This window comes from Schistocerca americana, chromosome X, assembly GCF_021461395.2.
Source record: "Schistocerca americana isolate TAMUIC-IGC-003095 chromosome X, iqSchAmer2.1, whole genome shotgun sequence".
Lineage (NCBI taxonomy): Eukaryota > Metazoa > Arthropoda > Insecta > Orthoptera > Acrididae > Schistocerca > Schistocerca americana.
This window is the reverse complement of record NC_060130.1, coordinates 614542230-614556670: the sequence shown is the minus strand read 5'-3', so window position 1 is coordinate 614556670 and position 14441 is coordinate 614542230. Positions and strand designations below refer to the sequence as shown.

At 41.6% G+C, this 14441-nt stretch overlaps 1 protein-coding gene across 1 annotated transcript in view; it reads right to left on the bottom strand.

Annotated features, from left to right (window-relative positions):
- Positions 1-7649, bottom strand: part of LOC124556204 (elongation of very long chain fatty acids protein AAEL008004) — a 312294-nt gene extending 304645 nt beyond the window's left edge. Inside the window, exon 1 of the mRNA XM_047130194.1 lies at positions 7606-7649. The gene's annotated coding sequence lies outside the window, so the exon portion shown is untranslated. The remainder of the gene's footprint in view (positions 1-7605) is intronic.
- Between the last annotated feature and the right edge of the window lie 6792 nt (positions 7650-14441).

The following is a 14441-nucleotide window of genomic DNA, read 5'->3' as shown; positions in this document are numbered from 1 at the left end:
ATTACTGCTCTCGTTTTAATTTCGTACATCTTCAGGTCCATTGTAGTTGCAGAGCAGCTCGTCAGTTTTATGTGGAGTGCACAGCCTCCATGAGTCACGTCATCGACTTTTGAAGCCTGCGCACTGCAAACAAAAACATTGCCGGATCTCTTTTTAACTACAACGGATCTGAATATGATCGAAATTAGAACGAAACAGGTAATAACTAAAAAGACAACTGAGACAACAAACTAAAGCAAAAATGTTACTGCTATAGTAGTGTTGTATTTCTTGTTCAAGAATGCCGTGGGTGAAATTTCAGGGGTACACTTACAACCCTGTCAGTTATTGCTGTTAACTATGGTACACCCTGTATGTTGTCTCTCTATACTCGGAATGGACGATGGAAAGGGCGAATTTCAGGAAAATGTGTTGCGAATGAGGCTGTTCTAATAGATTTGAGCGTAATACATTCGAAATAATGACACAGGTGACATATACGTGTTGCTTTTTGGCAGTATTTGAGGGTTGGAATTTGACATTGAACTGTTCAGTGACGCGTATTACATACGTTAAAACCGTAATTCTGTCCGCATCTTACAATACAAAGATAGTAACGTAAAAGCAGATTTAATCTTACATGTTTCTGAGACGAAATGGACGTCGTCAAAATCATGATGGATTGTAATTACGTATATCTGCTTACGTGAATTTTGTGGTCTGATGATCATATTGGAAGTCTAGATTGGTAGAACAACAAAGAGATTCACCTATAATCTGACGACGTGTATCCAACATGATCTTCGTAAAATAAGTCACAAAAATAGCGAACTGTCAATCGAAAATACAGGATAAATTTCTTGTTAAGGATCACTTTTACTAACGTGCATTTAAATACTCTGTGGGTACCCATAAACAAAGATGTTTCAGTGATACTGATAAAAACTTTCAGGGACAATTTGAAATTGGGAACTATGGTCCAGAAACGAATGAACGTAAATGTAACAACGAAGTGCGAATTTAGCACTAGTTATGTGAGAAAGTTTATAGGAACAGTTCCCCAGCCCTGTACCAAACAGAAGGCGCACATCAAATACAGGAATCTAGAAAAATTTTAAGAATAAACACAATACTTTGAGCAGACATCGATTCTAGACCAGACTTCACGCAACTGGAACTCAATCATTAACAGGCTGTGCAAATTGGAATGTGTGCAACAACTTTAACAGAAATGTAGCATTCCCGTTGAGTACTCTACATCTAAATCCACACTCTACAAACAGATGTGTGAAGTGCATGGCGGGGGATAATTCCCACTGTATCAGTTGCTAGGTTTCTTCCCGTTTATTGCTTAAACTCCTCTTTTCGCCATTCGATCCCCAGGGCAGCGAAACATAGGGGGTTGTAGTATATTTCAAGATTCGTCACTTACAGCAGGTTCTAGAATTTTTCTAACTACGTTTTCACGAGATAGTTGCTCATGTCTTCAAGCGTTTTCCAGTTTTTTTCATATTCTCCATGACACTCTCCCACGCTTAAAAAAAAACCTTGCGACCATCCGTGCTGCCTTTTTATGTATACGTTAAATATACCCTGTTTATTCTACTTGGTACTGGTCCTACACACTTCAGCAATATTCTAGTATGGGTCGCACGAGTGTTCTGTAAGCAATCTTCTTTGTGGAGTGATTGTATTTCTCTAGAATTCTACGAATGAATCAATGTATGTCACCTGTTTTACGTACGACTGAGTCTACGTAGCGTTCCATTTCATATCCCTACAGGTATCCAAGTATTGGTATGATCTGCCCGATTCCAACTGTGACTCCCCAATATTGTAGTAGTAGGCTACTACGGTTTATAGTATTGTGAAGTGTAAAATTTTATATTTCAGAACACTTAACGCAAGCTGCTGTCCTTTGCACCACTTTGAAATGTTATCAAGGTCCTACTGGATCTCTGTGTAGCCTCTTTTAGCCATTATTGCGTTGCAAACAACGACATCGTCTGCGGAAAGTCCGAGGTTTCTACTAATGCAGTGCCTGGAAGAGGACGCTTGACACCGAGAACCGCATAACAGTAAGTTCTGTATCATACGTCATGATGGATACACAGGCGCTTGCGAGCGAAATTTCATCGCTGGCGCCAACGTAATTTTCGTTCGCAGTGGCCACTACTACCAACTGTTACACCTTTTTGATTCCGTTACTTCTCCGAGAAGCAGTTGCTTTGCTGACGAGGGGAGTGGTCGTTATTGCCGAAAGCTAGGATGCTCATAGTGTCTTAACGCGACAAGTGCACTGAGAAATGATTATACAACGAATGAGAGCTGAATTTTAAACGGAAAAGAGATTTCAAATGCACTGTCGATCTGCTGACGATGATAAAAGTTAAAGTAGACACATTTTTTAATGATTTTATTTGTCTGCACAACTTACACAAGCCGTTACATTTACAGCTGGATCACTAAACAGCTAACACCGGGTACGGTAGTTGCAGGCTGTCAATCTAACGGCTCCAGGGGCAAAAAAAATTTGATTTTCAATATTTCATACTGTTGGTGATCAAATTTAAATTTTTAAAATGATGCCATAACTTTATTATTAGGAGCTATAATATTTATGCTGAAGGGTTAACGCAATAAGGCAAGTATTACAGTTAGAAACTGTGTATGTGCCTCGAGGCGGGGTAACACACGCCGCTCAAATTACCCAGACTATAATCATCCAGTATTTAATAATTAGACCACTTAGCGACTTGCGACAAATCTTACACATAATTTTAAACTTTTAAGGAATTTTTCCTCACTAAATTCCCCTCCCCCTGGCCCCAAGAAAATGATGAAAGGAAACAAGTTTATGGCTTACTACATTTTCAGCGTTCATAAAGTAAAACTGCAGCATCACCTGCAAAATCATATCATATTATATTTCTGGATATGTGACGTTTTATATGTAGGAGTTCGATCCCTTAAAGAACCCGGGTAGGGGGAGGGGGCGGGAGAGTTTACTGGTTTGTTCTACACAGCGTCTTCCCAGCTTCTAAACATTCAAGACGAAGTCGCACAGAGTACTATCGTACTCGTTCCAACAACTCATGTGTCGTACGAACAGTGGTCGTGGTTTGCCTACTCTGCAATGTATAGGATTTCATCTAACAAACGATGATTCGTAGATTACCGTATTCCACTGGCAGAGTTATGTCACAGCTGGTTTGACTTCGTAATTTTCCATTGATTTTTTCCCAGACTAGTGTTCTTGATCTCAAACTGATACATCTACTCCTCTCTATCATCCGTAGAACGTTTTGTTATCACCGAATCACCCTGTGTATGGAGAACTTTCTGTTTGTTTCTAAGAAAATGACTTTGAGGGAAAACGACATATAAACGGTATGGGTGGTAAAAGACGTATACCTACTTACAGGTTGGTTGGTTCGCTGGCTGGTTGATTTGGGGGAGGAGACCAAACATCGGTCCTATCGGGTGAGGGAAGGACGGAGAAGGAAGTCGGCCGTGCCCTTTCAAAGGGACCATTGCGGAATTTGCCTGAAGCGATTTAGGGAAATCACGGAAAATCTAAATGAGGATTGCTAGACACGGGTATGAACCGTCGTCCTCCCGAATGCGAGTCCAGTGTGCTAACCACTGCGCCACCTCGCTCGGTGCACCTACTTATGGGACTCACGCTATAGTTCATCTTCGTGGACAAACGTAGATAGGTCTCCCTTCTAAAATACAGTCCTTTATTGAATCTGGAGAATACAAGGTACTCCAAGGGAGAATTTAACGTACCCCAACAAGGAAAGCATACACTCAACGGGTCACTGATTCTGGTCATCTTTTGCACGAATGTAGTACATAATTACGTGTGATAAATGATGCTATAGTACGACACGGTTCTCCAGCGTTTTCGAGAACAGAAGTTTAATGTTTTAAAAGTTTGTCTAATGACATACTTACGGGCCTGCTGTCGAGAAGCGGTGATAACGGACTACAACAAAGATACCCCTCGTCTGTCAAATATCCACGGTCGTCATGGACACAAGTCTGCAGAAACACTGACGAGTCGGTGTTGGCTACAAAAGTCTGAGCCGTTTGGGGTGATGCAGTCTCAGAAACACTATCAATACCCGAAAGGAAATTTAAACTAAAACTGATACCGAATAGTGTTTGTAATTCCTGCAATTAGGCAGCAGACATTGCCCACTACTTTCTTTGTGACGAATCTACACGCATTTGGAGTTGGACAAGGGACAAGTTGGCACTGATAACAAGGACGACTCCTCAAGAGATTGATATCACGACCCTGCTGCGACGAGGCTGGAAATTCTTGTCTGCTGCTAAGTGCCACAGCTACATTTGGTTGCTCGGACAGTGCATCTACTTCACGCTGAAGACAATACATCATTGTGTACTGGACTACCACCTTCCGCAACACTGGATACTGAAAGGGCAATTTCATAAGAGATATATTGTAACTTTTCAAAACTATCTGCGAATAGCACTAGCAGACGACTGGTCCAAATTACGTATTAAATGTCTGTCTAATTTCCTAACGAATGTCCTGCAACAGCTGAAGACCCGTAAATAAGGAATATATTTTATCTACATCATGTGTTCTTCCTTTATTTAGATCTTACGTACGGCCCTAAATTACTTTACTTTGGTACTCATGTATGTAATTTATCCTTGCATCCATCTATCCAAGGATGATGGAGAGGACGTCTTGGAAAACATGGCAGTGTGTGCTTTCTTTAATGTTTCTGTTTAAAAAACGGCAAACTCAGCCGAAATAGAAACAACGCGACGAGCTAAAGAGACAGACTAGAAGTCTGCCCTTACTGCGTTCAAATCACGCCATTATCTTTTTTTTCCCTAAGATTCCACGTAACACTTGTTTCCTTCGGAAAGGAACAATAATAATAGTTATCACTGTGGTACATTAATGGCGAAGTATAATCGAGGCGTAACAAGGAATCGTGATGAAATAAATATTCATTTATTGGCACATTCATGCGCCTGTCACAAATACAGTGTACGCTATTTAAAGCAGGTACAGCTCCGTATGATTTCACTGTTATACGCGCAAATGTAAATTTTCTCACGATTCCTTATTCTAATGTACTCTGTGCATGTGCGTATCGCAGTGAAGTCATACCGGGCAGTAGCAGTGCTGAATAATGTACACTGTATTTGCGATACACGCGTGACTGTATCGGTAAGTAAATGTCCATTTCATCAGCATTCCTTAGTGTTATAATGAAGTGTATACTGTATTTTACGATTCCTAATTACGCCTCGCCAAAAGTGTACCACTATGACGATCAGTAATGTGTTTGTTGTTGTTGTTCCTTTCCGAACAAACGTGATTCGATGTTTGGTGGAAGATGAGAAAAAATCACGGCACTCGATCGCAGTACGGGCAGACTTACAGTGTGCTGCATTAGCTGGATGGCTGGCGCTCTCGTATGGCATTCAACAGGTTCGTAAAACTTTGATCGTCGGTTTCTCGAAAACGCTTCAGAAGTACATCGTACTAGACCAGTATTTGTTACATCTAGGTATGCACTACAACCGAGCACAAGATGAGCAAATTCGGTGAGCCGTTGGATGCACGCTCGCATTGTTAGTAACTATCACAGTTACTAACAATGCGAGCGTGCATCCAACGTGTTCCGCGCGATCGTAATGCCGGATAAGGCGAACGAAATGGTGATGCCCAGACTCTTTCGGAGCAGAGGGGTTTAATCCTCGTCCAGATGTCCAGATTTAGATTTTAGAATATTTGTTGTGAACGCCGTGATGATTCCTTCGACACTGCAACGACTGGTTTCGTACCCACCTGTGTAATCAGTGTCTGGCGACATGGACAACCAAAGGACGTTAAACTTTAAGCTTCCTTGTTCATGTTCATGCAGAACATAGCTTTTGGGAGGGTATTTTCCGATGCTGCAGGACCTGTACTGTGCACGCTGAAGAAATGACGGAGTCGAACCTAACAAGGTTATTTTACTGACGTCTATTTCAGTACTGCTGATTTCTGAAAACTGCAGCATTTTAAACTCGTGACATTTGTGAGGGCTCTGTGTTTAACTGAAGTGATAAAACGTAAAGCTGTCCTCAGCTGTAAGGTTGGTTGAACAACACAGTGCTTTACTAGCCCTGGTCCTGTTGGAGGTGGCATGTTGTTGCTGTCCGCAGACCTTTAATCTTTCTTACACAGCCATTTAAAAGGCGAGTAGTCAGTTTTCAAATTAACAAATCACTTCTAGAGGTGGAAGTGCCTAAAAATTAGAATGGTAGTCTGACATGGACCCATTCAGCAAAAGCCCTATTACGCCGATAGTCTACTTAGAACTTCGAATATTTGGTACCTGAGGATCTATTCTTCGAAAACAGCTCTGAGGAGAGGATGTGGCAACCTGGACCCCTTCTGATCTGTTAGTGAAGTAAGCAGAAATGACTTATTTTGATCTGTTCGTAACATCAAGCAGCGAAATTGTGTTCACTAAGACAGAAATATCATTCCGACGATTTATCCGATTAATAAATAGTGCTACTGTTTCTTCCGAAATAGCAGATCTATCCAGTAGGTTAAAGCACGCTGGCTGTTTGACAGGAGACAGGCCGCGCGAAGCCACAGCTGTTTGAAAAGACAGTTTTGCGAGCGCGTCTTTTTAGCCAGGAGTGCAAAGCACAGATATCCTTCGGAAAGCAGTCGCTGATTTGATTCAGTTATTTCTCTATAATTGTGCTGAAAAGCAACGACCTTACGACAGCTAAATAAAATTGGAAACCGTCAACTACTCTGGAAATTGTTCAATCAGTTACAACTAAAGTTTCTCAGTACAAAATCATAACGTCAGTGGTACAGACACCAACAACGCTATCGCAATTCCGCAGAATCTGTATGGACCAGGAGTCCCACATTTTCGTCTGATGTCATAGGGTTCACATTACTTTGACAATACGTGAACTGGCATAAAGTTTTGTGTTAAACGTAGATTATATCTACTAAAATATTTGCTTCCATAATGCTCTGCACTGAACTCTAACTTAATGACGAACTGAATAGTATAGTACACTCACTACTCCAAATTACTGGACTCCTGCCGAAGACATTCAGAAAATGTCATTCATGATTCAGGAGCCACTTTAAAGTACAGGTCGAAAGTCGCAGTTTTTCTGGTCTGAACAAACCTAATCCACCGAATTCGCAGATTTTTATTTTCTTTCATTGTTATCTCGGAAAATGAGATATCTCCGATATCCGTGCAAAATTTATTGAGGTATTACACACAGCCGAGGATCGTGAAGGGATCTGTTTTGTGTCAGTTTGCGTAGGGATGCCCTGGAAAATCTGCGACTGCACGTCCAGCAGCTTTTGGCCACAACTCTTTATCTTGGTTTATGGTATAGTTGGAGAGAAATTCATCCGCCTGCTAGTTACAGCTGCGAAATCCCTGGCTGCACTGGAGAACCACGAACTGTCAAATCACGCAAACACAGCATCTCGGTCGAGACCAAACTGGCATACTTCCCAGAAAAGCGACGAACTGGAAGAGATGCCGTAACGGAAAGAAGGCACTGGCAGCAGAAGAGAGCGGCGAGCAGACCGCTACGTACCTCGGAGCTGTAGCACCTCACTCGTCAACGTCGGCGTCGCAGGACAGACTGCGCTTCTGAGGGCCGCTCCGCAAGGGTAACTGCGAGCGACGGCCTTGACGCCAGCGCCTCTGCCGGCCGAGAGCCCCACTACGCCACCTGCCCTTCCTCACTGTGGCCTGTGGAGCGCCGGTTCTGCCCAGCCGCCCGTGGAAATCTCCTCGCTCGCCTTGATTAATTAACGTACGATGGCTCTTACCTTTCGTAGATGGATCCCACAGTTATCCGTATACTCTATCCGCCGTAGGAAGAAATATTAGGAAAATCCTCCATTTTTCCCCTCTGTTCTGCATCTACAAAAATATTACGCAAATCACCATGAAGAGCATAGCAGGGAGTACTTAGAATGGTACCCCATGTTAGGGTTTTTCCCATTCCAGTTGCTCACGGAGCACGGGAAGAATGGCTGTTTATTGCGTGTGTGCTTGACAAACCGGTGTAACCCGCCTTCAAGGGCCCCTATAGGAGGGGAGTGAATAATGGGTCGTATGAATAAAAAAAGAACATTTTTCGGAGAAGATTCTCAGAACAAAAGAACATTCTCTGAGAAGGTTCTCAGTTTCGCATGAAAAAAAAATTCGAAGCATATTCTCCGACAAGGGTGTTCCTTCTCGCTACCTCCCCTCCATCTTCAGAAGGTTCTCAGTTTGTGTCATCTGCCGTGTCCGGCACAGAACAAACGCGTAATGTTACATTTCATCCAACTCGCTCAAACAGGCAAAGTATCCAGTGTACAAATATGGAACTGGTAGCAGTGTGTTCTGGAAGAGTTGCACTACGTTTCGATTTTACTTTTATGTGCGGCGACAAATTATAAATACTATTACGAGCAGTTTACGAAAATGTATTTTCTTGCGATGTTACCGACATCTCGACTTGCGGGAAACTTTTCTGTTATTGAAGTTAGGTGACCACATTATCCGAACGAAATCTTAAGATTACATGACCTTTTCATCTACTCCAAACCGGAACTCTGTGAGTTTTCCAGCACAAGCTAATTTTGGTTAAATACTAAGCATATTTGTCCGCTCGCACGTCAAGTGCGTAAGGTGGTTGCTCCGGCTGTTCGTTACGACAAACAGATCGTTAGGTTTGTAATAAATCAGGTATTAATTTTTCTGACCCGCCAACTTATTTCTAAGATAACAAAATATGAGATTTGTGGTGTGAGAAAACACGATGATGAACCTCTGAAAATGTCAGTGACACAGTTGTGTAGTGTATACTGTCTCATCGTGCATCAGATTGAAAACTTGGGTCTGCTAAATAGAAACAATTTTTTTTTAAATTTTCACTTTGTTTGAAAGGTCGCTCCCTCTTTCATGATTTTCGGGAAGAAAGTTAGCCATGCAAAATAATGTTTCTATTGTTAAACCTGTATAAACTTCTATTGTTTCTCTCTTCAGTATTTCTACGGGCTATGTATACTTTTTGCCTTCTAAGTAAGACAAATTCTGCCATTTTTACAAAAAAAAGGTCGGTAAAAATTAAGCTTAACAGAACTTATTCAGCTCGAAGTATGCTACAGAGTTCACTCCAAAAATGGAGAATGTTCTCCGTTTGTGAGAAGCTCCTCTAGTTTTTCTTCGTACGGAATCGGAGAATGTTCTTTGTTTTGAGCAATTTCCCCACCCTTTTACTCATGCTGAGAACATCCTCGGGTGAAGTGTATTCTAGAACTCGCTTTATTCGTGCTAACCTGAGAATATTCTCTGAAATTTCGAGTATAAAGTATATTCTCCGTTTTATTCACACGACCCAAGGTCTCTAGATTCTTCTCGAATCTTTTTAAGTAGGCTTTCACTGGATAATTTTAAAAATTTCAACGACACTCTCCTGTGAGTCCTGCAAAACCGTGTCCATTGCACACGATCATTGGACCCATTAGTCCTATTTAGTACGGATTCCACATACTTTAGTATGAGACGCACATGAGATTCGTAAGCAGTCTCCTTTGTAGACTGGCCGTATTTTCCCAGTGCCCGGCAAATGATCGGAAGTGCAACCTGCTTTATTTACAACTGAGGTTATGTGATCGACCCATTTCCTACCCCAGAATATATCCAGGTATTTGTACGACTAGACTCATTCCAATTGTCACTCATTTATGTTATGGACATAGGATATTTCTTTTCTGCTTTTTGTGAAGTTTATCATGTTACATTCCTGAACATTTAAAACAAGTCGACTACCTTTGCACCACTTTGAAATTTTATCAGGAGCTTGCCGGATATTTGTACAGTTTCAGATTAATTATAGTGAACTGCATCATTTGAAAACAGCCGGACGTCACTACACTGCTCTGGAAAAGTCAAGGACGAGACAGATAAAGTAGCAGAAGCTAATAACAACTCGGTGAAAATGAATGAAAGTACAGGAGCATGCTGCCTTAGGTCTCCCAGTCGTGCACAGAAAGTGGGACGTCACATGGCGTGAGGGCAGCTTGACTAAAGGCCCCAATGGAGCTGGCACCGTAACACGAGGTAGCTGAAGGAACGGGAAAAGACAGTGTGTTTTGTTAATCAGTGAGCAGTTACGGTGCGCTGTGGTGGTGTCCTTTATTAGAAAATTACCCGGAGACAACATTTGGACGACTTCATATGGGGGAGAATCATAGCGAAGCAGCTCAGGAGTATGGTATTGCTCACTTCGTTATTTCACATGCACGGGGAGCATTACGAACCACAGACACTACTGTCGGAAGGAAAGAAGGTGGCCGTCCACTGTCAACTACAGCAGCAGATGACCACTCCAGTGTGCAACAGGCAAGAAGGGACCCACGTCGAACTGCAGGTATAATTGCAACGACGTTTAACACGACTGCAAGGCACACAATATCACTCTCCACTTTGGCACGGTGACTGCACGAGGGTGGTCTCTTTGGTCTCTTTGCTCAATGAGCAGTGGGTTATTAGCACAGAGTGTAAATATCTATGGAATGAGCATAGCGTACTGCGCATGTTCTGTTGAGAACACACACTGAGGACAAGCCGGGCTATTCACATAGTAATGGGACGTCGCTGCTTGTTGCAATTTGTGGTAACAGTGAAACTTACAAGTGTCCACCTGCTTTTACATGCCTTCCTACACGTTTTAGTAGTAATAACAAAAAATGGTTCAAATGGCTCTGAGCACTATGGGACTTAACATCTGAGGTCATCAGTCCCCTAGAACTTAGAACTACTTAAACCTAACTAACCTAAGGACATCACATACATCCATGCCCGAGGCAGGATTCGAACCTGCGACCGTAGCAGTCGCGCGGTTTCGGACTACAGCGCCTAGAACCGCATTGCCACCGCTGCCGGCTCCGACATCTGCAACCACGAATTCTGGACGTGATTTCACGTTAGTTTCGTCACGTGTTGAAGACACTCGCCACGGCACTTCTCGAACACTCGACATGTCGTGGAGTTTTCGTGCCAAGCCTATAGGCCATCAAAATCTGCCCTCGGTCAAACTCAGATAGACGCAGCATCTTCCCCATTGTACACATGGACTGCACCCTCACTGCTAGTACATGCACCGTGCAGTCATTCCTCACCAGGTGACGCTGCTATCGCCTGTTTATATCGACACTAGGTCGGTGGTCATATGTTCTTGCTGATCAACGAATGACCCTAATGTTAAAAAAAGATGTTCTTTCAAATTGCCACCTCCTCTCTCCCCTCTCTCTTTCATCCCTGTCCCCAATCTTATTTTCCTATTGGCTGAAAAAATGGCGGGAAATTCAAGTAAGCATTATCCTATAGGCTGAACGACAGTAGTGTGTGTTACATATGATTCATTACCCAGTTAGCTTATCGTTATAATTTATGTCATCCTTTTCTTAATTACTATAAATTATGTTATTCCATTTATGTTAATTAATATCAATTATGATTTACAATCAAAGAATATGGTTGCCTCTACATTTCTGTCGCTCTTTTATTAATTACTATTACTAATAGTTCAAAAAAACACATCAGGCACTTTGGTATTCGAGTATACGACCACCCTCCATTTCTATATTTACAGTCTTGGGATAATCAGATATAGTTTGGGGCAATTCATTTATAATTCTTTAGAATTTTGGCGATTTTCTCTCAGTATTCCAAATATCCACTTTTCTATATTGTCATCCAGAGACACGTGTAAAGACGAAGCTTTAAATGTTTTAACAACTTCCACAGTGTATTATTTAAAAAAATGACACTCTTGCTACAAACCAATTCTTTTTTTCACTGCAAGGAACTTGTCCCTGCATTGTTAGGATTCTACACACACTATGATATCACTATGAGGCTGTCTTACGTGAGTCTGACACTATAAGATTATAGCACACTCGTAAAAAACGAAAGGAAATAAAAAAAATCCATGAAAGAGGGATTCTGCAGACATGTACGTGCACACACTGCGGGTCACACGCAAGACGTCGCTAATATCCCACATTTACATTATTTTCCACACTGGTGCAGCTTCAGACATAGACCGCTGTCGTTTGTAATGACAGGACTGGAATGGGAGAAGTATGCACTTTACTTAAAACAAGGAAAAGTGCGGCAGGTTATCTTCCATCGTCTGCATCTTTATTGGAGATATTTCCAGAATGAGACGTTATTAAAACTCCAGCATCCTGAAATACTATTGTTACCTGTATAGAGCTATACACACCCTTTGAAACATCCCCTTAGAAAAATTTATACATGACTGTGCTTTAACCTGACACACAATATTTTTAGCGCAACGCAATCTGACTTTCAAAAATCGCTACAAAAGAATGGCCCTGACTAACATTAACCTATACCTTTCACAAATCACTTACCTCACAAAAATCTTCGTTACTGCAACTACTGCAATACAGCGAGCGCCACTACTGCCAGCTAAATAAAACATTCAAACTACGGAAGGCACTAACTACTGATAGGCATAGTTAGCAAATGAAAGATATTAATAGAGAACAAACAATGTATTTACCTTAATAGTCATAATATATATAGCGGTTCATGACAAATTACAAAACTCCGCCATCTCTCTCCCCACATCCACCACAGCTGGCGGCTCACCTCCAACTGCGTAACGCTACGCGCTGTTAACAGCCCAGCTGCCCAACACTACAATGGCAGACAACAATGCAAACTAGCCACAGACTGCACACAGCACATACAGAGCGCTACAGCACAGCCAGTGATTTTTTATACAGAGGTGACGTTACCAATAAAAAAACATAAACAGCCTACTTACATAGCCCCCATTCTCCCCACAAAAAATTTTACAAAATGTTTTGGTCAGTGGCCAATAATGATTTGATAAAATTTTTCATAATTACAATAACAAAGATATCAAATGCACACACTTATTGATACAATGTTGGTCAAAAGCTAAAATTTTCTCACAGTCCATAAAGACAGTCCTGATTCATCACAGTAAAATTACAGTGTTTTTCTTTTTCTATGTAAGTAGGCTGTTTATGTTTTTTTATTGGTAACGCCACCTCTGTATAAAAAATCACTGGCTGTGCTGTAACGTATTGTTGTGCTACGGAAAAGGCAGTGTCATTGTAGCTATACCACAAAAGTTACTACTAAAACATATTTTACTTTGCAGAAGAATTCAAAAAAACTGTGCAGATATAAAGCAGATACAGCACAAAAGCAACAATGTAAATTGTGTCACACGTTAGTAGCGTCGTGATATAATTGTGTAGCTGTCAAAGAAACCAAGTGCTAAGTCATCTTTAATCCCACAGAAAATACTTCAAATAAAGAATGTCTTTTCAAGTAAACCAAAATGTTACATGAAAATCTCATTAGCAGTGCCGGTATATGTTCTAAGTATGTGAGGCTGATAGTTGTTACGTAATCATGCAACTAACAAGCAAGAATGTACAAATACAACACTGTGTCGTCTGTTCACTATAACAATGCAATCGTAATTTCTGTTTAAAAATGTTCCCTAGGTTCTAGACTGGATATTTAACTTCAAACATTGTTGCATGTTAACAGTTTCTTAAGTCTGACAAAGCATACTAGAAATGTGAAGTTAAGAGTTTTATGGCAAAGACAAAGTTAAAAAGCAGATTATCTTTCAATAAACGGTTTTACATGTGAAATGTGGTGTAAACCTTTACTCTTCCTAGTACGCAGAGTTTCAACTTCAACGCAATTATCATGTGGTATACGTCGGTAAAGAATACTGGAATTTTTCTCAAGGTTAGCGTCTATGTTATTTTTCCCTGAGCCAGCGGGCGCACGCGGCTGCCTGCTGTGCGAGTCATTGTCTGTTTCTTTGCTGGCGCGCGTCGTTACTGGGGTTAGGAGACCTAACTTCTACAAATTCGCCTTGCCGAGAGGGCCTAGCTCTGTTTAAATCCCGCCAGTTCTGATGCATTTCAGGTCTGTCGTTACGATCATATCGTCTGTCGTCATGTCGGTAGATGCCATAGTTTCTTACTTGTCGGTCACGTGGTGGAGAATTTCTCCCTGAATCGTAACTGCGCGCTGAACTGTTGCGTCTGAAGTTATTCTGTCTCCCTTGATAATAATTATTTTGGTTCCCATATTGTCTGTTTCTCTGATTCGGAGGCTTTCAGACAGTCGTTCTTCCCGCGAACCATACGCGACTGGAACAGGAAAGGGAGGTAATGACAGTGGCACGTAAAGTGCCCTCCGCCACACACCGTTGGGTGGCTTGCGGAGTATAAATGTAGATGTAGATGTAGATTGTCTCTGTGATATTCATTACCGCGGAGAGGTGATCTTTCCCTGTAATTATTACTACTCTGCCAACGGTTGTCATACGGGTGGTGTCTGTTTTGG